The sequence below is a fragment of the Amblyomma maculatum genome, chromosome 4, assembly GCF_055883805.1.
Source record: "Amblyomma maculatum isolate TAMU_Amacu chromosome 4, ASM5588380v1, whole genome shotgun sequence".
NCBI lineage: Eukaryota > Metazoa > Arthropoda > Arachnida > Ixodida > Ixodidae > Amblyomma > Amblyomma maculatum.
The window spans coordinates 206,288,310-206,312,927 of record NC_139347.1 but is presented as its reverse complement, the minus strand read 5'-3'; the positions used below and the strand labels follow the sequence as shown (position 1 = coordinate 206,312,927).

At 48.5% G+C, this 24,618-nt stretch overlaps 1 long non-coding RNA gene across 1 annotated transcript; it reads left to right on the top strand.

The window, feature by feature from the left end:
* The first annotated feature begins 14,757 nt into the window (after nt 1–14,757).
* On the top strand, nt 14,758–21,548 carry LOC146194075 (uncharacterized). Its single transcript, XR_014706506.1, has 3 exons — nt 14,758–14,877; nt 16,241–16,366; nt 21,255–21,548. It is a non-coding gene; the product is annotated as an uncharacterized LOC146194075 (long non-coding RNA).
* Nucleotides 21,549–24,618: the final 3,070 nt, after the last annotated feature.

Below are 24,618 nucleotides of genomic sequence, written 5' to 3'. Positions count from 1 at the left end.
TAGAGCCAGCTATTACACCAAAAGATACCGCAACCGCTCTGATATCCTCTATGTCGACGCGGAAGGGAATTCTAAAGTTGGATTTTTCACTGCAGCTGTCGCTGCCTACGAAGATGGCAGAGTGGGGGCCGCCGCCACTATTCGAACTAATTCGCCTGCAGAAGCGGAAGGAGCCGCCATCGCACTCGCGCTTGCCCATTCAGCCATTGACGAAGCTATTACCGAAATTTGTACAGATTCTCAGGCGGCATACCGCCACTACCTAAACGGCGTGGCGACACCGGCCGCGCATCATATTCTTACCACCGCTACCTCTCTCGACCGAACGGTTAATCTAACGTGGATCCCAGGGCATGCCTCGATCCCCGGTAATGAGCGCGTTCATGCGCTGGCTCGAGAACTCTCTACCCGAGCCCCGGATGATCAAGCACCCAACTCCGCGCAGGAGGCCGCATCGGTCCTTTCTACATACCACCAAATCACCACATTCTACAAACACAAGCGCATGACACTGCCACCACCCCACAGCACCTTGTCACCCTTATCCAGTGCTACATGGCGACAATTGCAGACGAATTGTTTCATTTCCCCCTACCGTCTCTCATGCCTTCACCCTGGCTTGCCCCCTCACTGCGACACCTGTGGCGAGCCAAAATCCTCACTTTTCCACTACCTGTGGGAATGTCCTTCCCCCCAGGCAGTGCCCCCCATCCCCCATCCCACCTTTTCTTCCTGGGAGGCTGCTTTGCGGACAGCTCAACCCGCCGGTCAGAAATGGCTGGTCGATCGGGCTCTATGTGAAGCCGAAGCCCGTGGACTCCTGGACTAGTAGGAGACCACCCTGGAAGACTTTTTTTTTATTAAATAAAGTTGTTTCCATCCATCCTTCCCATTTTCCGAGTTTTGAGCTCTGTAGTGCAGGCTAACAAATTGTCGATGACTTATTTTCGTCTGATTGTTGCACAGCGCGTGTAAATAAATTACCACTGCACCTAATAAACACTGACATGCACGTACAACATCGCCGATCATAAACGGACACACTGATGTCCGTCCGGACATCGGCGCACTCATCACAGCAATCTTCGTAGTCTCACACAGCACTCTAGTAGGACGTAATCCGTACATCCCAGCATCTCACGGTAAGCACAAACTACACCTCCAACAAGCACGAATGACGCGATGCTTGGGCTAGAGACACGCCGGCGGCACCCAGCTTTTTCAGCGCCGCTGCACCAAACCTCAATGCGAGCAGAAAGCGATGCGTTACGTGACGCATCTCATCACAGATGGAAGTGACGAAACTTTGAAGAATCAAAACTACATAACGACCGTCGAAGACGTTAATCCACATTATAACGAGGACCAAATGAGCGGGCGTGCGGCCCGCGGGCTGGCCGTCAACACCGCGATTGCATGCGCTTGCGTTCTGGTCGTGCTTGCCACCCTGCCGCGGTCCAACTCACGTAAACCTATCATCATGCCATCACGTAGTATATCACCCATTCTAAGCACTATTCTTACGCATGCAGTATGTATACGTACTTCTTGCACCTCACACATGTACACCTCAGCTACAACCACATCTGGGGATCTCGGATCCGTCCGGCTTTCCCGGCGGATCCCAAGGCCCATATCGGAGAAAAATGCGTTGGGTCCGTCGGAAGAACCCTACCGATCGGGTCCGCCCGCCGTACCTCTGAAAAATATTTCCCGGGTCCGTCCTTCGTATCCCGAAGAAAAACGCACCGGGTCCGTCGGACGTACCTTTAAGACCATTGATCGGGTCCGTCCGACGTACCTTTAGCCACAGCCAAAAATATTTTATCAGGTCAGTGAAAATGTGTGCAACAGCAGCAATCCAAGGTCTGCACCCTAGCAATTCATTTGTGACCATAGAATGCTACGAATCGAAAGAACGAACGGCGAATGCGCCCCACGCGCAGCAGATCTGCCGCGTCTCCGCTGCACCGCACGGCCGGGCACACGTCTCCCTACCAAACTGTTCTTTCCGCCGCGAGGGGAGCGCGCGTCGCACCGCGAGTAAAACCCCTTGATGTTTTGAAAGTAGCGACACTCTCCTCCTTCGCGGCGCATTCCTCCTCGTTTCTCCTCGCCCGCCAGCCGCCCGCGCTGCACACGGCACTCTTTTTCACCCAAGCGCCCGCCGGCCAGCCGCGCCTTTGAACGCTGGCGTGCTTTTTAAGCACCGTTTACAGCTTCGGTAGTGAAAGTAATTCTCATAAACGGTTACCCAAGCGATTAGAATGCTGAGAAAAAATTCTGTGGATTTTTTTCTTTTTTTAAGGCACTTAATTTCTAAATATTTCCCAGAAGAAAACATTCTTCTGCGGGTGTCATTTACGAAAACCGTCTCTGAAAGGAGATGTGATGTTTTGCGGCGTGTAATCAATTAAGTAGTGCTCCAGGCATAAGTTAATGCGTATTAAGCTTATCAGTGCAAGACATCTAATGGTTTGCTAGTGTTTATGGCGGCGTACAATAAATTAGTTGTAAGTGCTGTGCAAGACGATGTGTTTAGATTCCTGATGTGAACGCAGGTGCATGCAGTGAGATGTGCGGCGCAGAAGTGATGGACTTAAAAAAACTTACAAAACTGACAGTTCAAAACACAACACAAAAAGCAAGCACAATTGTACAAAAGCAATATCACGCTATGAATGAATCGGTTTAGTGCGGCTGAAAAATGACCAACACGGTACCAAGCATGAACTGCTTACGATTTCCAGACATGTAATGAAGCCGATGCTACGTGGTGCAAGGGCCAGCACATTATTTGGAGCCGAAACTCTCCAGTAAAAGGAAGTTCAACGCACGGAACGCAGTTTTCTTTAACGTTTATTGTCTCTCCTTCACCCTTTGTGGACGTTCTGAAGTTTTTTTTTTCTTGGTGCACTTTACCATTGAGCCCCTTCAGTTTTATGTTGCAGTAAATTGAAAGCGGATTGAAATAAAAAAAGTCTTTTCTGTTGTGAACAAAATTTATTTCGACATGAAAAGCGAAATCCTCACGTTAGATGTTAACTACACAGTGGCTGTAAAATTTTAAAATTTATCCCAGGCAGTGGCTTGCTGCTTATGAAAGATATTTGTTTTAAAAGTATCACATAAAGGTCCTTTGCTTCGCAAGCAATGAAGCGTCTACACATCATTTAATGCTTGAAACAGCAACGCGCATGCCAATGCTTTTACTGGCACATTTGGAACTCTCAATAGAAGATCTTTTAGCCGCTTCACTTTTCACTAAAATTTCCATGCGCAGTTTGCCGAATATTTTAACAATGTCTTCAAGTAAGTTATGGCAAGAAGGAAAGCATGTCTGCGAAGTTACGCTTTGGGTAATGGCTTCACCTCCGACTCATGTACAGAATTACGGATTAGCTCTTCCTTATTAGTGCGGAAGTAGTTCTCTGCTATTTTTATCACTTCAATCACCCCTTGCGATGGAGTGGTCAAAGACTGCTGGTGCTTTGAAAAGTTTTTGAGCTCTATCAGCGTCGTAGAGCTGTCTCGTTCAATCAGAGAATTATAGCAATTCTCACACTGTACTCGCTTCACAAGTTTTGAAGCAACGTAGCCTGCTAGGTACGTTAATGACTGCTCTATTTCAGGGCTCAGGTCAAGAATATCATCGGGCGCTTGAATAGCATCTGTGTCGCTTCTTGCTTCACTTGTGTCGCGTAAATGTAATAGTAAATAATCTTCCTCCTCGGAGTAGCTTCCTGATTTGCTAGGCTTCAAAAATTGACCTAGTGTTGCGTTCCTTAAGCTACATTTAAACTCATATAGTCTCGGGATGGGGTTTTTGGCGCGTAATGTAGAGAAAAAGTTTTCAAGCCCATCCTGGCCTAACCTGTTCAGGAACACATAATGAAAGTTGTACGTTGTGAGAAGGACGTCTTGTACTTCTAGTGCTGTTATTGTCGCTAGTATAATTCCCGATTGTACAGGCTTCCAGACAGCATTTTTTTCACGTCCAATTTGAATTTTAGAGAAGAGCTCGATTATCATTTACAAAAATTCTACACTGGAGTCATACTCCTCTTGAACTGCGTGGCTAAAAGCTAGCTTTGTTGTCCGTGACGTGATCAGGCGAAACCACCTGAACACGGTTTCGATAAACCATGCAGTAGTAAGAGCGTTTCTCGGAATTTTTCCTCTGTCTTGAAGCAAGCGCAAGCCTGAAGCTGTGTCATTATGGAAAATGGAAAAAGCTGGGCCTACCCTCATTTTATCGTAGTGGCTTGGATCAAGACAGGAAGCATTTAGGTGCGGGGCAAGTTTTATATCATCCGTTTCATCGTGCGTTACAAGTGCTTTAATGAACTCAAAATTCACGACATTAGTTGGCAAGTTATGTTTTTGCACAACTTCTTCGGGAAGGTAGATGAGGTGCCCTTTAGTCAAATGATTTCGAAGATTTTTTCACAAGTGAGGTACATCGCAAAGAAAAACAACGTGCGCAAGGTCTCCTTTGCTTGAGTGGGTGAAAAATGGCGCGCGAAGAACGAAAAGCTTCACAAAGAATGCAAAAAGCGCGCGTGTAACCATGGCGACCCCGGGGACAGCCAGAGTGACCAATTAGCGCGAAGCGGAACGCGCCGCGCGTCTGCGCGCGGCGTCGCGCAGAGGTGCCCGTCGCGCGGAGATCTGAATCCGTGTAGGTGGCGAGGAGCTGAGGAGAGGAAGTGATGCGGCGGCGGCAAAGTACAAAGCGTGGCGGTACTTTCTCTTTATCGAGGGACTTTAACCGCGAGTGAATGGCGCAGTAATTGACATATAGCCACTGCAATACGCGAAACAAAAAAAAAATGCCGCTGTCGACGTACGCGGGGTGCTTCGCAAAATCGGCCGGTGGTGCGCCATCTGCACAGCTTACGAAGGCATCGAAGGCGGACCCTTTGTCGTTCGAATGCCGTCCTCCGTCAACACAGTCGCAACTCAAAATCCCTACACTTTTCCTTTTAAAGCGTTAAGTCCGTCACCATCAACATCATCATCAGCCTGACTATGCCCACTGCAGGGCGAAGGCCTCTCCCATATTTCTCCAATTAACCCGGTTCTGTGCTAGCTGCATCCAATTGACCCTTGCGAACTTCTTGACTTCATCTGCCCCCCTAATTTCCTGCCGCCCCCTGCTACGCTTTCCTTACCTTGGAATCCATGCAGTTTGTTACCCTATACGACCATCGGTTATCCTCTCTTCGCACTACATGTCCTATCCATGCCCATTTCTTCTTCTTGATTTCCACTAGAATGTCAGTAACTGGAGTTATTTCTCTGACCCATTCTGCACGCTTTTTATCTCTTATGTTACCTCAACCATTTTTCATTTCATAGCCCTCTGCGTTGTCCTCAACTTAAAGGGACACTAAAGACAGCCAAAGATGGTATGAAAATCTAATAAACTACATTTGGTGACACTGTCGCCGCATATCCGACAGCAAAATATCGAATAATAATTCTGAGATATTGTGATAAGAAGTTGAGGTTTTTTCTTGTTCCCGCCGGTCGAATTCAAACTGTGGCCTCCGACTACGTAGAGGAGTTGAGTGACGCACACTATGACGTAAGCGGAGACTCCGTGATAGCTAGCGAGCCGGCGCGGCCCGCGGCGTCGCATCCCTCAAGGGCCAACATGGCAACAGCGTACTCGCAATGACGGCCTCAGCCGAAATAAATAAAACAATAAAGAGAGTAATTTACCGAGCGATGGGCCCATAAAGGAAGAAAAAAAACATAGAGCGCTTGTAATGCACAATACTTTACATTTTTCTCAAGCTTTTGCGCTCCTTCTTGCACTGTGTATAAACAAACCGAGCCCTCGGTCATCGCAACGCTTCCTGACATGTTTACATACAAATAAGATTTAGTTACCAGCAAAATAGTGTCCTCGCTACTGCGCTTGTCAGTTTTGAAGCTTCGTCGCACTTTTTTCCTTCAAGGTTTGTGCTACAACTCCGTGTTCAGCAAAAATTACATCCACGGTAGCAGAACATGACCGAAGTGCCGGCGCCACTACATTTGCCAGCGCTAAGAAATTCCACATGTTAAAATGGATCCAGTGCACAATATAGTGCGCATAGGCATCCAGAACATTAGTTGCAAGACGTGAGAGCAGGCAGCATGCGCCGATGATCAAGAAGTTGTAATTTTTAGACCGGCAGCAGAAACACTTTATTGTAAATGGGGCCATCACATAAAAACTAGAAATATTTCCAAGGTTTCTGTGGCGCGGCGTAGCCGAGCGGTTAGCGCCGAACGTTACGGAGCAAGCAGTAACGAGTTCGAGTCATACTGCTACTGGCGTTTTTTTTTTTTTTTTCTTTTACAAATCAATTTTTTTTTAACCGTTTGTAATGTATTTCTGGTGCTTCATTATTTTTAGTTTTTACTTTTTACCCGAGGCCCTTTTTTTCGCCGAGCGACGAGCGCAATATATCGACGCTCTCCTTGGTATGAGCGGCAAGTATGCCCCTTTTGTTTACGACGCCTGCAAATAGCACGTTGAAAGTCTTGTTGACGCAGTGCCATGATTTAGTGAACAATTGAATGATAATGCGTTTTTCCTTTGGTACTTAGCATATGTATGCTTTTCGTGGCGTACGTAGCTGCAGTCAAGCGGTCAGGTCGCAGTCGAAGTGGCAACGACGGCAATATGTTGGCGCAGAAGTGTGAACGAAGGAGCGTGTCGGCGGTAGCGGATTTCGCTCGCTCGTGCCTCCGAATGCTTAAATGGGAACCATCAAGGCGCATCTGCTGTTCCAAGCTCGTAATTCAGGCGCTGCAGGTTCAAACAAACTATCCGAGTGCGCACGAAATGCCTGAGCCGAAACATAACCAAAACTGAAGTGGGCGCCTGTGGCGCCTCCAAGTATATTTTTGTATTTGCCTTGCAACGTTTACGTTGTCTTTTCGCCGTCTTTTACGTATGATAAAAGCGTGTTATCATGTTTGAGAAAAAACGTACTACCGCATTCAAACATGCAACGTAATTCGCATTTGTCAGCCTCCGGGATCTCTAAGCGCGTCACGTGATTTGTAGTTGCGAGCCTCGGCCGTTTGGCTGTGGTGGCGATACCTGTATTTCTGTTATTCTTCTTTACTACCTTATAACAGCTCTGTTTTCAGTAAGAGTGGTCTTTTTGTAATCAGGAACTGGCATTCTATCGATGCAAACCCACTTCCTTTCTCTCTTTAGTGTCCCTTTAAAAACTATGAAAAGGGGGAAATCAGCTGGAGAGGATAACTACAGATTTATTAAAGGACAGGGGGGATATCGTGCTAGAAAAACTGGCCACCCTATATACGCAGTGCCTGGTGTCATCTACGGTACCAGAACCATCGAAGAATGCAAATATTATCCTCATTCATAAGAAAGGGGACTCTAAGGACCTTACAAATTACAGACCAATCAGCTTACTGTCTGTTACGTATAAGGTATTTACTAAGGCAATCGCTAATAAAATCAGGACAACCTTAGACTGCAATCAAGCAAAGAATCAAGCAGGTTTTCGGAAACGATACTCTACTATCGATCATATCCATACCATTAACCAGGTGATAGAAAAATCCTCGGAATATAACCAGCCCTTATACATAGCATTCATTGATTACGAAAAAGAATTTGACTCAGTTGAAACTTCGGCGGTGATGCAGGCATTGCGAAATCAGAGGGTGGACGAGCCGTACGTAAAAGTGCTGGAAGATATATATAGTGGCTGCACAACAACCATAGTTCTGCATAAAGAAACTAACAAAATTCCCATAAAGAAAGGTGTTAGGCAAGGCGATCTCCCCAGTACTATTCACAGCTTGCTTAGAGGAAGTATTCAGAGACTTGGAATGGGAGCAGTTAGGGATAAGGGTAGACGGAGAATACCTCAGAAATCTGCGATTTGCTGATAACATTGCCTTGCTAAGTAACTCAGGGGATGTACTGCAAATAATGATTGATGATCTAGACAGAAAAAGTAGAAAGGTAGGCTCAAAAATCAATATGCAGAAGACTAAGGTAATGTTCAACAGCCTCGGGAAGGAACAGCAGTTTACGTTATGTAGCGAAGTACTGGAAGTAGTAGGCAAATATGTCTACTTAGGACAGGTAGTAACCGCAGATCCGGACCATAAAAAGGAAATAACAAGAAGAATAAGATTGGGATGGCGCGAATTTGGCAAGCATTCGCAGATTATTACTGCAGCTTACCGGTTTCGCTCAAGAGGAAAGTATATAACAGTTGCATCTTACCTGTACTCACCTATGGCGCTAAAACGTGGAGGCTAACCAAGAGAGTTCTACTTAAGTTGACGACAACCCAGAGGGCTATGGAACGAAGAATGGTAGGGGTAACATTAACAGAAATGAAGCGTGCAGAGTGGGTCAGAGAAATAACTCAAGTTACCGACATTTTAGTGGAAATTAAGAAGAAGAAATGGGCATGGGCAGGACATGTAGTGCGAAAGGAGGATAACCGATGGTCGCTTAGGGTAACAAACTGGATTCCAAGGGAAGGAAAGCGTAGCAGGGGGCGGCAGAACGTTAGGTGGGCGGATGAGGTGAAGAAGTTCGCAGGGGTCAAGTGGATGCAGCTAGAATAGAACCGGGTTAATTGGAAGAATATGGGAGAGGCCTTCATCCTGCAGTTGGTATAGTCAGGCTGATGATGATGATGATGATGACTTTACCAGCAGAATCACATCCGCGCTACCATACCTCCTCCTCCTCCTCCTAATGAACGATGGGAACGCTTAGATAGCCTGATTATTAGCTGAATGCGTGCCATTTACGCCTTCCCCCGAACGCTTCCACAGAGCGCCTCCTATACTACTAGGAATGCACAGCACTTTCGAGGAACTCTGTGAAGCAACAAAAACGGTATAACTAGCCAGACTCACGCGAATCCCTGCGGGACGAGCTCTTTTGCAGTCGCTTCACCAATCGCTCGTCGGTAGAATATCCGGCACTGACTCAATTCCCATTACCACACGAGCTCCACACCAGATGCCCCCCTCCCAAAACACATGCATACAAAACGCAATGAAGAACGCAAGAAGGTTCGGGCCTTAGCACTGCACAGACTGTATACAGATAGATAGATAAATGGATTTATTGAAATGAAAAGACAGAGAGGTTGGCCGGAATAATTCAAATCTGGCGTGCTACTCTGCACTGGGGAAAGGGAAGGAGAGAAGAAAGAAGATCATGATGGGTGACCGTGTAGGAGAAGGCATATGAAATACATATCTACAGGCACAGTGGCTTGCTTTACAAGCGCGAATCAAGTCCGCTAGTGCACAAAAACGACAAAGAGCACGCACTGTCTGGACACCCTTCCCCTTGTCCTGCCTAGCGCCCAGCAGCAGTCCCTCCGACAAAGGCCCTTGTCCAAACGCTTCAAGGAAGCGGCTAGCACACTTCTTTCGCGCGCATACGCTGGGCACACACAGGGTCCACAGTTTCTGGGATGCCACAAGTTGAACATTCGGGCGAGTCCACCTGTTTAGTTAAATGTAAGTACTTGCGCGTGAAAGCCACATTTAAACTAAGTCAATGTAGCACACATGCCTGATGGCGCGGAATATCACGCGGAACATAAAATTTCAATGTTCGATCGAGCCTTTTTAGACGAATGTGTCGGGCGTCTGGCTGGGCCCAGTAAGCTGCTGTAGCATTCTTCATACGACTCGTAAGAAGGCACGTCGTATCCGCTCTTGAAAAGGGCACAGCTGTTTGGAGGCCATTGCTGAGTGCGCTTTTCGATTCAACATCGGCCTGTTCATTCCCACGGAGTCCGCAGTGGGAAAAAGAAGAGAGAATGGAGGAGGCGATGAGTGTATGGAGAGGATCTCAATGATTTATACACACTGATGCCTCGCTATTTACATCAGACGCACAGACAGCGATAGTAACTGTTCGCAGCGACGGCTTCCCTGTCACAGCAGGAACCATTTACACATCATCTATAACCACGGCTGAGGAGGCGGCTATCGCTCTAGCTATCTCTTCCTCAGGCGCCACCAAAATCATGTCTGACTCTCAAACAGCCATCCTAAATTTTAGCTCTGGCCGCATCTCTCCGCAAACCAGCACCATACTCAGGCTTTGGATCTCAACCAGAAGCGTACCGCTCGTCTGGGCGCCAGCCCATGCGGGACCACCCGGAAACGAAGAGACACACGCCCTCGTCCGAGATCTTTCCCTCCGGGTGGGAGAGCACCCCGTCGCCTTCGTCGATGGGGAGTCTCTGCTAAACTTCAGAGACATTCTTGAAAAATATCGCTCCAATAGACAGATATACGCACCTCCTCACCCATCGCTATCTAACATGCAATCAACTTTCTGGCGGCGGCTACAAACTCGTGCACTCCAATACCCAATAGTCAAGCCCGTACGCTTCCCCGACCTTTTCTCCGCCTCCTGCCGACTATTCAGCAAGCCGGCCGATTTTCTTCATGTACTATTCACCTGTTCCATATACCCTCATCATTCCTCCCCAGAGGTGGCACTCGCTTACTGGGAACAGCTCATGTCGAGCTCAACGCTACAAGATCAGCGACTCACGATCACCAGTGCCACTAACAGGCTGGCTCTGCAGGGGCTTGTACATCATTTGTAAGGGAGGACCCGTAGCGCGGGCCCCTCCCATAGGCAATTAGGGGGACTCTGCCCCCACCTGCATTTTTGTGGTCAATAAAGTTTACACCACCACCACCCACCTCCCCACAATATTGGCGCGCGCTGTCAAATGATGTGTTGAAAACTTAAGCACCGCCGGGCACACCACAATATTGGTGGTGAAATGTGGTTTTAATGGTTGGTTGGAACGTCTAGCGCTGGCAGTACTTTGGGCACAGCAGGATAAAATTACCAGCCGCAGGGTACAGCTTCAGCGCGAGCGAGATGGGCGCCGGAGACCAGCGATGGTGATGGCGATGCCGCAGCGTTTTCTGTTCTTTGTCTTCTTTACATTTCCCCCGCGTGAAGAAGTCGCCATCCTGGCGACTCAGGGAGAAGAGACGACCAGAGGGTTGTAATATGGCTTGAGGCGGCTAACGTGGACAACCTCGCGGCCGCGACGGCGGTGGTCGGAAGAAGGGGTGACTGGCTCGATGACGTAGTTCACAGGGGATGTGCGTTCCAAGACGCGATAAGGTCCGTGGTATTTGGTGTCAAGTTTGTTGGTGGCAGGAACGCATAGCCAAACGAAGCTGTCGGCCAGGAACGTGGGAGCAGGGGTATCGGTATCATGCTGATCTTTGCGATAGCCTTGAGTGTTGGAGGTAAACGTGCGAGCTAGCTGACGGCATTCCTCGGCCTTCTGTGCAATATCTGACAAAGCACTGTACTCAGAGGCATCTGGACGGTATGGCAAAATTGTGTCCAGAGTACAAGATGGTTCACGGCCATATAAGAGAAAGAAGGGCGAAAACCCAGTTGTTGCTTGGGTGGCAGTGTTGTACGCGAACGTTATGAATGGCAGTACCTGGTCCCAGTTGGAGCTTCCCGATTCAGATGTAACATACATTGCGAGCATCTCCCCAAGCGTACGGTTGAAGCGCTCCGTGAGGCCGTTTGTTTGTGGGTGGTACGCAGTTGTAGCCCGATGTATCGATTTACAAGACGACAGGAGCTCTTGGACTACTTCGGAAAGAAAGACACGACCTCTATCACTCAGTAGCTCGCGAGGAGCGCCGTGTCGAAGAATGAAGTGGTGCAGAAGAAAATGGGCTACCTCTCGGGCTGTCGCCGCGGGAAGTGCAGCAGTCTCGGCGTAACGGGTCAGGTGGTCGACGGTGACGATGACCCATCGATTACCAGCGGCACTGCATGGTAGCAGACCATAAAGGTCAATTCCCACGCGATCAAACGGGCGAGCTGGACATGGTAAAGGCTGGAGAGGGCCAGCAGGGTGGCGAGAAATCTTGCGTTGTTGACAGGCGGTACAAGAGCGAATGTAGCGACGTACGAAATTGTACATTCCCCGCCAGTAGTACCTCTGACGAATTCGATCATAGGTTTTGAGGACGCCGGCGTGAGCGCTTTGCGGCTCAATGTGATGGTGGGCACAAACCTCGGAGCGGAGGTGGCGCGGAATGACAAGAAGCCACGTTCTGCCGTCTGAGTTGTAGTTCCTGCGGTAGAGAAGGCCGTCCCGAATGGCGAAATGGGAGGCCTGTCGGCGGAGTGCCCGAGGATGCGTAGCCGCGGAAGTAGTGTCAAGGATATCTAGCAGGTTAGAAACCCAAGGATCTTGTCGTTGCTCGAAAGGCATATCCTCAATGGTGAGTGCTGACAAGAATGCTTGAGGAGGGGACGATGAGTTAGGCGAGAGCACCGGTGACCGAGAAAGAGCGTCGGCGTCAGAGTGCTTGCGGCCAGAGCGGTACACTACACGGATGTCGTATTCCTGAGCCTGAGAGCCCAGCGCCCGAGACGGCCAGGCGGATCCTTGAGAGACGCGAGCCAGCAGAGAGCGTGATGATCTGTAACTACCTCGAAGGAGTGGCCGTATAAGTAAGGGCGGAACTTCGTTACAGCCCACACGATTGCTAAGCACTCCTTTTCGGTAACGGAGTAGTTGGACTCGGCTTTGGTGAGAGCACGGCTTGCGTAGGCGACAATGTATTCGGAGAAGCCAGGCTTGCGCTGGGCGAGGACGGCACCGAGGCCGACACCACTGGCATCGGTGTGAAGTTCTGTAGGTGCAGTAGGGTCATAATGGCGAAGGATTGGTGGTGACGTCAGAATATTGCGCAGTGTCGCGAATGCATCATCGCAGGCTGGCGACCAAGAGGAGAGGTTAGGGGTGCCTTTCAAGAGCTGTGTAAGGGGGGCTATGATGGTTGCGAAATTCCGAACAAAACGACGAAAGTACGAGCAGAGGCCCACGAAGCTTCGTAGTTCTTTCAAAGTGGTCGGTTTCGGAAAGTCAGCGACGGCGCGCAGCTTCTCAGGATCAGGCAGAACTCCATCTTTACACACAACATGTCCGAGTATTGTGAGCTGGCGGGCACCAAAGCGGCACTTTTTGAGGTTCAGTTGAAGACCCGCGCGGGTTAGGCAGGTGAAGACCTGGTGAAGTCGAGTCAGGTGGGTCGGGAAGTCGGTTGAAAAGACGACGATATCATCGAGGTAGCATAAACAGATGTTCCATTTCAGGCCGCGCAGTACAGTGTCCATCGTTCTTTCAAATGTGGCTGGGGCGTTACAGAGTCCGAATGGCATAACATTAAATTCGTACAGTCCGTCTGGAGTAATAAAGGCGGTCTTCGGACGATCCGCCTCTGCCATGGGCACCTGCCAATACCCGGAGCGTAAATTGAGTGAGGAAAAGAATTCTGCGCCTTGCAAACAGTCTAGGGCATCGTCGATTCGTGGGAGGGGGTACACATCACGACGAGTGATTTTGTTGAGGCGGCGATAATCAACACAAAATCGTATGGAGCCATCCTTCTTTTTAACTAGGACCACAGGAGACGACCATGGGCTATAGGATTCTCTAATTACTCCGCGTTGCAGCATGTCATCGACTTGTTAGGCAATAACACGGCGCTCAGTCGGGGACACCCGATACGGCCGCTGATGTAGAGGTGGGTGAGCGCCAGTGTCAATGAGGTGAGTAACGGTCGTCGTGCGGCCCAAGGAAGATTGCGGGATGTCGAAGGAGGAGCGGAATTGGTGTATAAGGTCAAGAAGTTGTTCTCGGTGGCGCGGCTCTAGAGCGCTGTCCACAGAATGGTCAAAAAGATCCCGCTGTAGCGGATCTGAAGCCACACGAGTTGGAGTCAAGGCGTCAACTTGGAAAACAGGGAATGACAAATCATCAAAGGCGAACAGAAGGTCCACGGGCTCGATGCGGCCGAGGCACTCCCCTTTGATCAACATAGCGGGAGACGCAAGAGGATTGGCTACCAGAAGTGTGCTAGCGCCGTTGTTCATGTCAAGGACAGCAAACGGCAGCGGTAAGTGGCGGCGGCCTCAGACAACGTTAGAGGGCACAAAGAGGACTGTCGCGGTGGTGGTAAAAGAGGCAGTGAGGGGAACCAGAACAGCGCTAACGGGTGGGATGGTTGTGTCATGAGCTACGAGGAGTTTGGTCGCAAAACGAGGACACGGCTCATGGAGCAGGGCATCAGACGGTGCATCACTCGATTCAATGAGCTCTACTTGAGGACTGGCGCAGTCAATGATAGCATCCCAGACGGCCACTGACGTCCGACGGACAACCGAACTCGGCCGCAACTCGGCGGCCGATTTCGGACGTCCGCCGGAATTCCGGCGTACGTACGAAAGCGGATGGTCGAATCCGTTCAACCAGTGGACAGCCGCCGTACGTCCGCCACTGGATTTCCTTTTACACAGCTATGATATAGTTTGTAGTCGTGCTCGTCTGAACTACGTATAAATCAGTAATGCCGTCAAGTCTGCATTATATGATGCCAGAGCGAATCGACGCGATAGAAGGCGTTTCCATTAAACAGTTTTTTTTTATTTTCCGCAAGTTTCATCGTTGAATTCTTCAATCCAAATTTTTTGATTGAAAGATAAATGACCATTAAACATTTTTCTATAATGATGCTTCGGTGAAATTTTAATCAGTGGCTGAATAGACGCAGCAAGCAGCAAGCTCAAAAAGAACGAAACCGAACCTATTCTAAAAAAAATCTGAAATGAGCCAATCCAATCCACCTGACAAGTTGAAGTTTAGTTAGTTTAGTCATGGAAAATGGCTTCACGTTTCCGTGTTCTGCATTTTCTGCGCAGTTACAAATACCTACGGCTGTAATGCACTGCTAGCATTGTTTTTGCTGTGGCTTGGTGCGGCAGGCACACTTTGTTCACCCGCCGATTCCAAAGTAAGTATTTCACCGAACTTTTGTTTCTTTAATGGAACTTTTCGATGCACCGATGGTGCTGAGCTTTTGGGTAAGGAAACAGCTCTGTACAGCAGCCGAACGGTCGAGTGTTTTAGGCAAGACTGACAGGATGGCTCCGCGCCGACTAACTAAAGTGCAGCCTCAAGTCTGAGGGCCATCTTTCTCGGCATTACTGGACGCTGCGCCAGTAAGCCGCGCAACTTCTCTGTCTCTGATAAAGGAGTGCCTGCCCGAGCTTTAAAGGAATTAATTTGTTAACCATGCGCAACGTGCTGAGTTGTAAAAACTATACGAGAAAACTTTGCACTCCTCGAGCGTATCGTGCGACATGCCTACACTTGTGAAAACGTCGCGAGTTCTTTTTTTTTTTTTTTAATGGACAGCCGCTGATCTTTCTCTCTTGAGCTTTACAGCAATTACAGTTTCTAGAAGGAACGGCTGTAGCTACTAAATAACTAAAGGTTTAGTACTCTCCTTAAGCTTTGACAAACCAGCACATTTGCGCATGTTGGTTATGCATGTGGGACCGAACCGCGCAGGACAACCGGACAAGGAGATGAGAGAAAAAAAAAAAGTCAGCACATGTCTTTTTCTTGACCCGTTGTTCTGCGCTGTTCTGGCACGAATTTGACATACCGCCACCGCGATACAGTTGGGCCGTGAGCTCTGGTGCCTGCAATGCCTTCTTTTATGCAAAACAGGCATACTGGGAGGCCATGCAAGCCGCGGGCTCAAAAAAAAAAAAAAAAACACGAGCTGAGCAAAAGTGAGATGAAAACAAAATTGTTGTTGCTTTGTCCTTACAGATATTCAAAGGTCCCCTCAGAACTTCACTGCATTATTGACAGCGAGATAATGCCAAAGCTACACTAGAGCCATGCAGCACCTTATAGTGCATGATACTGAGCTTATGTCTCGCACTGAAAGCTCTTACCATGTTCTTAGATTATCATATTAAAGTAGCTTTAAACCCATGCTTGTTAACACAGTGATAGCCATAAATTGAATCTAGGGCATCATGCTCACATACAAGGCTTCTGATAACCGCTGGTCACATGATGTGGGCTATAGCAGAAACCTGTACCTGGTCATCTTACAAGCATTTGTGCAATTGATGCTTTTAATGTGTTGTAAAAGCTTTTGTGTTCTGTTTCTGTATGGGAATGCTTTCCTTATTGAAGGCTAACATTTGGCTTGCTACAGCAAAGCCTGTACCTAGTCATCCTAAAAACAGCACCACAGTTGGTGCTTTTAGTGTGTTGTAAAAGTATTTGTGTTCTGCTTCTGTATAGCAATGCTTTTCTCGTTGAAGACTAGCATGAGGCTTCCAAAAAATTTTCAGATGCCATTTGCTGTAGCCAATTTCGTAGGCCAACAGGAAGCAGCACTTTGAGCATGGAAAACTGTCATACACGGGGGAAAAACAGCAACATCCCTTTGCATTCTCATTTCTTTGGTATGACTAAAAGTGAGTATTGTATCATTATCTATATTATTAATATTGAATCATGATTGTCAGTGTTGAAGTTGTTTGAGCATGATGATTTTAAACACACAGGACATCCCTTCGACATTAAGGTTTTAGCTTGTTTACATATAGGATGTAGAACTGGTTTCAACAAACTTTATGCAGCAAATTCTTTTTACATTGTCCACCATGTTACTTTTTGTCATTGTCCATTGAAGTAAATAACTAGTATTTTACGTTTACACGGTCGTCCACTCTTAGCTTCAATGGGAATGTGTGGCATGCAGTTTGCAAAATAGCAATGCATCCGTCACAGCCATGCATCTAGGCTAAGTGGCTTGTGCGTAGAGGGACCAGCCGCTCCAGCTTCACGTCATCTGCCTCTTTGCTCCGATGTGCAGACGTACATTGAGGCAAAGTGGTTTATGTGTAGAGAAACCAGGAGCTTCTTTGTCACATCTGGCTGTTTGTTACGGTGTGCAGATGCGCATCGAGGCAAAATGGCTGATGTATAGAGGGACCAGGAGCTGCTGCTTAACGTCCTTCGCCTCTTTACTACAGTGCACAGCCGTGCATTGATGCTAAGTGGCTTGTGCATGGAGGGCCCAGGAGCTGCAGCTTCACGTCTGCCTCTTTGCTCAGGTACGCAGGTGCGTATTGAGGCAAAATGGCTTATGCATAGAGGGACCAGGAGCTGCTGTGTGGCGTAGTCTGTATATTTGCTATGGTGCGTATCGAAGTACAATGAGGGGGCTCATGTGTAAAGGTACCATGAGCTGCTGCGTCATGTCGTCTGCCTCTTTACTATGGTGCGCAGGCATGCATCAAGGCAAAGTGGATTATGCGTAGAAGGACCAGGAGCTATTGCTTCACATCTGCTATGATGCGCAGCTGCCTATTGTGGGTGGTGGTGGAAAACATGTCCATCGGATACAAATACAGGAGGTTACTGAGGGGGCCTGTTCTGAAAAAAACAAGGGGTCCCTAGTTTGGGACCCCAGTGGTGGTAGAGGGACTAGAGGCTGGTACTTCACGCTGTCTGCCTCTTCGCTACGGTGTGCGGCTGCGATGGATGCAGTGGCATCTCAAAAAGTGCATGCCACGCACTCGCATGTTCAGCCTGAGTGGACGACTGTGTACCTGCTATAGCTTTGTTATTCATAGAATAAACCTAGGCCAAGTTGGATAAATTATAGCTCTCCTCATATGTGGTCAGCAAAGAAAAGCCACTCCAGAAAATCTGATGCATTTACTGTCATAGGATTCTTATTCATATACATGCTACTGACAAGTCAGATTCTTCACCCTCAGAAATGCCAGAAAAACAACCAATGGTGCGTCTGTAATAGTCTAGCTTGCTCTTTCTCTGCAGACTTGAGTCAGATGTGTGTTCCATTGCTGTGGGTGGGACAGGTGTGAATCTTTGATTTTAAGCTTGCAACAAGTATGTTATTGTAGTATAAAGGCAAAACGGTACTAATAATCGTAGCCCCCCCGTGGCCTTTATCCCCTTTTAATAGTGTTGCTAGACACTGAATTATTAGTTTACTCTGCACTGTTTCTGTCTAGTTAATATGCGGAGATGTACCGTCTGTTGCAGAAGTTTGTAGCCCAACGCGCCGGGCGGAGGAGCAGTATCGCTCCCGACAGGCGGCGTTGCGCCCGTCGGCGCTGCCTGGTGACGCAGCTATAAAGAGTGAGGAGGCTTGTTCTCTTCCCCTCATACCGCGGCTGAGAGCAAAGATGTGCGATATCAACCGCGGGATAAGGGGAAGAGAACAAGCCTCCTCGCTCTTTATAGCTACGTCACCAGGCAGGGCCGGCGGGCGCAGCGCCGCCTCTCGGAAGCGATACTGCTCCTCCGCCCGGCGCGTTGGGCTGCAAACTTCTGCAACAGACGGTACATATATTTATATGACTTGGAGTTGTCGACTTTGCACTTAGAAACATTGTAGCGTTATCTGATGTGTTGCTTTCATTTCTTTAATGATTTCTGTAAGGGATCGGTGGGTATGCTAGGCACCATTATTAGTCTGCTCTTTTTGGGTCACCTGTTCAATGCTCAGCTGCGGCCGTCTCCCACTTGCCCTCGGACAGGAGGCGGAGAGACGAGCACAGAGAGGCAGCTACAGCAGCTACAGTGCTTAACGGAAACGTAGGCAGAGAGGGAAAGTCCTCTTCCTAGGACTTTGCTGTCGCACTCGAAGACGCGGGGACAGGCAGTTTGTTCTCGTTGCTGTGTCATGTAGGGGGCTCATTTTTATTTAAGGAGCTTTACGAACAGCATACAACTAAGGGGTCCTTAGTACTAAGCATACTAAGGGGTCCTTAGTACGCTGACTGGACCCATCACCCGGACGCAGCACAGCTTTGAAACGAGCACCTCTTTTGGAAGAATTGCTTATCGTTCAAAGAAAAAACACTGTCAGGTTGAAGGGTGTAAGGCCCTCTTCCTTGTTGGGGAGCCCATAAAAGTGACCATTATTCAGTGCAGGCGCGCTGAATGGGGTCTCGTTGAGGATTCCAACCCTGGATGTCAACAATGGTGGGAGATGGCGGCGTTGAAAAAGGGCAAGTGTGTAACAGTGACGGTATGATGCGGAGCGGGAGGATGTGGGTTGGCTCTTCTGATGTGGTCCGCAATGGTGCTGACTCGAACGCCAATAATTGCAATAATTGCCCTGTAAAAGGAGCCGCCAAGGGTGCAAGCTTTTTGCAATAGTTGTGCATGTGGGACACCGTTTTGATGGGTTCTATTTTTTTTTCTTCTTTTTTTATTTCCTAGGGGAGAGAGTTTGGCATGTGACCTAGTGAGCCAATCATTTCGAGGTCCATTCTCTAAATTCCGTTTGTTGTGAAACGAATTTGTTGTCCCTTTTGCATTGCTTGTATTAGGGAGAGGGTGAAGAACCTTATGAAAGTGGAAAGACATGCCAAAATGTTTGTTAGCCAGTCATGTGTGAGTTCGTTGTCATTGGGGATGAGAAATGTGGGCGGAGTCCCGAAGTTAATGAAACGGCCCCGCGGGCTGGAGAACTCGTTCTGAGCTAGATTTTGATCTCTTTCCTCTTCGGCATAGATCATGGTCGTTGTTTCACCTGTTGTAAATACATACATTCATGTATAAAATTTTCAGATCATCTTCCTCTCCGTGTGTAAGTTGTTGTGGCCAGATGCAGTAAATTCACTATTTTCATTTCTATATACCATGCCTTTCTGAAGATGGTGAGCTCTTTTGTCCAATCCTGTAAGAAAGCAGCAAAGCGCTCCCAAATCTTCCACAAAACTGTGTGATATCTTTAATGCTAACTGCGGCTTGGTGTAACTCAAAACATGTAGTGAGGTAGATTTCTCCCTCCCCCCCCCTCTTTTTGTTCGTTCAAATGAGGACCAGCGGACACTAACTCTTGCTTTTGTAATGCCCTAGGCCCTGCCTTAAGGCAATACTCCAATGTCAATACCATTTTTATAGCTATGGCTGTCCAACAGCACTAATGTCTTTTATACACTTCTTTTACTAATCTCTTACCTAAGTGGTGGCTTATACTGCGGGGGCGAAAGTCTCTGGACAGTATGTCTGGAGACTTTGGACTAGAATCGCGATGTAAACGAATTGTGACCTTATTTCTCTTGCACACATGAAAGAAAACTTTCACATCGACAAGTATGGTCCGAGTTTCCTGGTCGATGTGAAAGTTATGTGCTTTGATTGCAGTTTGTGTAGTCCACACACTTTTGTCCCCGATATTACATAGGGGCAAATTAGGCGCCTTTACAGGGGCAGTTTCTTTGGCGCCCGCTACCTTCCCCATAAAAAAAGCTACAATGTTTCTTGTGAGCAGCTGGCTGCATTTATAAAGACCATTATTTTTTTGTAATCTGTTGTGCGTAGTTGAGAAATCCATGACATACATGCACAGCTGGTTGCCAGAATTATGCAACCATATTTCAGTAACTAACATCCATGCTGCATGCTGCCGGTAATACATCAGGAGCTTGTGGTTGTCAGCTTTTTGTGTTTTGTGTAACTATAAGCCTTGCTATTGTAATGTCACATATAGAGCTGTGGGTAAACAAATAACTTTACTTTTAACTCTTGTAGAAGCATGAACACTGCGCAATCACTGCGGCGGGCTATGCTTCCACATTGGGCTTTAGCCACATGTCAAATGTCTATCTTTATTCTGCTACAGCAGCTTGCATGTTATCAGATAAGTTACTTCGTCGCAGCTGCTCTAAGGAGACGCTTTCTAGACGCTTGTAGCCTAGATGTTGATGTCGATATACCCCTGACACGCCCAGGGAATGTCTTCGGTAGAGGGTACATGGAAACCAGCGAAATGTGCAGTTTACAGAAAAAAAGGTAACAATTTTAAGTGATGTTATTATTGATCACTTCTTTTCAGAGCAGGAACAATGACTTTAGAAATCTGCCTGTTAAACCGCTCAAAATGCAGGTTTCTGCCGCCAATGCGTACCTGTGTAACTCTGCAATGCTCTGGCTGTGCTTTATGTTCATATAGAGCATCCTTTATGCTTAGTTTCTCTGCATGTGAACTCCATGTCTTGGGCATTGCTGAGGGTGCATAGCAGCAAACATAACATGCCATGTTTGGTCAGAGTGGCATGTTCAAAGAGACGACAAAAAAACATTAAAATACTGAATGCCAGGTTCTGGTAAAACTACGTTTGTATCTTTTGTTATTCGGCATAGGTTTTGCTGCAGTTATATGGCCTTTCGATATAGTATGTGACAGTTCTGAATGGAGATGCATGCGTACAGTGCCATCTGGAAAAAGCAATTGAGAGAAACTGGCAGTTGCCCTTGGAGATGTGTAATCAAAGTTCAGCACAGATAACTTGAATTTCATTTTCCCTTCTATTGCAGGAGGCGCCCAACCTGCTCTTTCCATCTTAGGCCTGAAAGACCAGCAACAGCTGATCGAGCAAATGCACAGGATAGTAACTGCTCCTGGAATCCCGGCCTGCGGAGGCCGCCCACAGAGAACTCGATCGTCTCTTCGCTAATTCCGAAATATTAGGTTTCAATAAATACCTGTTCCTCCACAAGGGAAGAGCTGTCACGGCCAAGGATAATTAAAAAAAATTATTCAAGTAGATTCTTAATACTCCAGTTGGCCTGCATTTTACCATGCCATTCCTTAACATCGATATTTTTTAGTGTAGACTATTTATGCATGCAGTGTTTACAATAAAGCAAAAAAAATGCTTTACAACCTCGCATGCTGGTATGCCTATGCACTTCGCATGTTTTCAGGAATGGTGCATTTGTGTAAAGCTCAGCTAGCATATGTGCCTCTTTGATGGAAGTTTTAATTGCACACTGCTGTTCAGTGCTTTGTGTGTGAAAGTAAAGCAGACAACAGGAAACTTGAACCTGTTGCATATTCTATTGTCTGCTTTACTCTCACGACAAAGGCATTGAGCACTAGTATGTGACTGAAATTTCCATGGCGCATGCTTGCTGAGCTTTACACGAATGTTATTGGCAAGTTTTTACACCAATAGCGGGCCCTGCAAGCATGTTCCGGGAAACGTCCGAATGTCTGCCTCCGGCTGTCCGTCGGACGTCCGTGGGACGCGATCCGGATCCACGAACGATAGTCCGACGGACGTCCGCTGTACGTATATCGAACATAACCGGACTTCCGTCGGATGTCCGAAGGTCCGAAAACGGACGTCCGTCGGTCGACCGTCGGACGTCTATGGCCGTCTGGGATGATGCTGGGACAGGAAATCCCAGCCGAGAATGACGTCATGAGAACATGTGGGGAGAACGACGAATTCGATGATGTACAAGGCTGCAGCAATGACGACGCGAGCAGTGCAGATAGCTGTCGGCTGTATACTGTGAGCGGATGCGGTACGCAGCGATAGTCCCTCCAGAGGCGTAGTCACCTTTCGGATGGAGCGGCAGAGTTTTTGGCTGATAATTGATACAGCGTCACCGGTGTCGACGAGCGCAAGAGTATGAACACCTTCAACGATGACAGGAATAACATTCGCGGGATTAAGACGAGGACTTTGAATTTCTTTTGAATACGCAGTTAGTGCCTCGCGAACTGCGGCGTTTAGTTTTACGGCTAGGTAACGGGTCGTCGGCGCATTGGCGAAATGGAGCGGCGACGTGGTGATGGCGAACGACGAGGGAGGAAGTCCGGAGGATCAGGGGGTGCTGTTGGAGGACCCGATGGGACTGGGAACTGGGGGGCCAAATAAGGTGGCGCAGGCCATGCAGCAAAGGCCATATTTATTCGGCGCCGGCAGTAGCGTGTAGTGTGTCCAGGGATGCCGCAGTGGTAGCAAATAGGCCTGTTGTCTGCAGTGCGCCATGGAGATGGTGTCTGACGCAAGGGGGGGGGGGGCAAAAGCTGTTGATACGGACCGCATGGGGGGCGAAGCATAGGCATATGCTGGCTCAGGCGGTGGACTTGAAGTGACTTCGGCATACGTGCGACGCAATACTTGAGGAGGCGCCGGCGCGAATGCTGGAGCGTAGCTCAGTGGCGCAACGCCGGATGATGAAACTGTGGGCGCGAGTAACGGCATTGAGGGTGCGACCGGAGCTGATTGAGGAACAGGATTAGGGAGGACTTCAGATACATGCTGCTGGATTGCATGGCGAAGCTCCGGAACAAGGCCAGTTGTTGACGACTCCTTAACATATGGCTGTAGGGACAGTTGTCGCGTGACCTCCTGACGTACAAAAGCCTTGATGTCTTCAGAGAGGGTAGATGACTCCCTCTCCGCGGCTAATCCAGCGAGTGATGCATGAGGCTGGCGAATCAAAGCACGCTCCTTGCGGAGCTCGTCGTAGCTTTGACAGAGGTCGTATATTTCTTTGACCGTATTGGGGCCTTTGGCGATAAGCATGTTGAAAGCGCTGGCAACAATTCCTGTGAGGACATGACGTAGCTTAACGGCCTCGGTCATGGTCGGGTCAACGCGGCGACACAAATCAACAATGTCCGCAATATAACTGGTGAACGTTTCACCGGGCAGCTGTAGTCGTGATCGAAGACGCTGTTCCGCGCGGAGTTTTCGGACGGCGGGGCGGCCAAAGACGTCAGAAAATTTCGTCTTGAAATTCGCCCAGGTGGCAAAGTCCGACTCGTGGTTTCGATACCACAGATTAGCGACGTCGCTCAGGTAAACGATGACATTGTTGAGCTTACGGTTGTCGTCCCAGTTATTGTGACGGCTGACCCGTTCGTAAGTGGTCAGCCAATCGTCGACGTCGTCATCGCTGCTTCCACTGAAGGTAGCCGGGTCCCGTTGAAGAAGCGCACCTGTGCAGGTGACGGGCGGAGGCAGGTGCAATGAAGTCGGCTCCGTCATTGGGGTAGTCAATGTTCTGCTGCGAAGTTCCAGGGCGAGATGGGTACAGGGAACCTCAGACTGACCTCCACCAAGTGAAATGTGGATTTAATGGTTGGTTGGAACGTCTAGCGCTGGCAGTACTTTGGGCACAGCAGGATAAAATTACCAGCCGCAGGGCACAGCTTCAGCGCGAGCGAGATGGGCGCCGGAGACCAGCGATGGTGATGGCGATGCCGCAGCGTTTTCTGTTCTTTGTCTTCTTTACAGTGGAAATTTTGATGAGGAGGCGCTCGTCAGCGCGATCCAGTCCCTTGTAAGGGGCCGGGTAACACCTGTGCTCCTCCTTGTAGTAATCGGTGCTGTCTTTGAATGTAAAGACCAGATGGTCTGATTGGGAGTAGGCTTCCAAGGACAGGGAGATAGCCCGAGGAGAGAGTGCGTGGTCGGTCTCATCGGCCTGTTCGTTTCCCTTGAGTCCCTAGTGACCGGGTGCCCCAATCTGGTTATGCGGAGTTGGGTCTATGTATCGGCAGCTAGATTTCAGTATACGCCGGGCAAACAGGGGAGCCCACCGCAGCCCATAGTTACGATAGGCTCCTCGCGAGTCGATGATATGCTTCGACTTGGGAATACTGAGAGCCAGAGCGATAGCGACCACTCCGCGAGTATTGTGCTGTATGCTTTGAAAGTTATCCCGTTAACTGTGTTGTGTACGACTGCAGCCATATACTACCCCCGTGGTATGGGCCAGCAACGTCCACTTAATACACGTGTTGTTGGTGCCCATAGTATCGCTCCAACACTTCCGCGTGCGCCTGGCGACGACCGTCGTGGTCCTCTTTGGACATGTTGCGGGGAAGGAGTCGGACCCGGAGGGCGCGTCTCCAGAATTCTGGCACTCTCACCCTTTC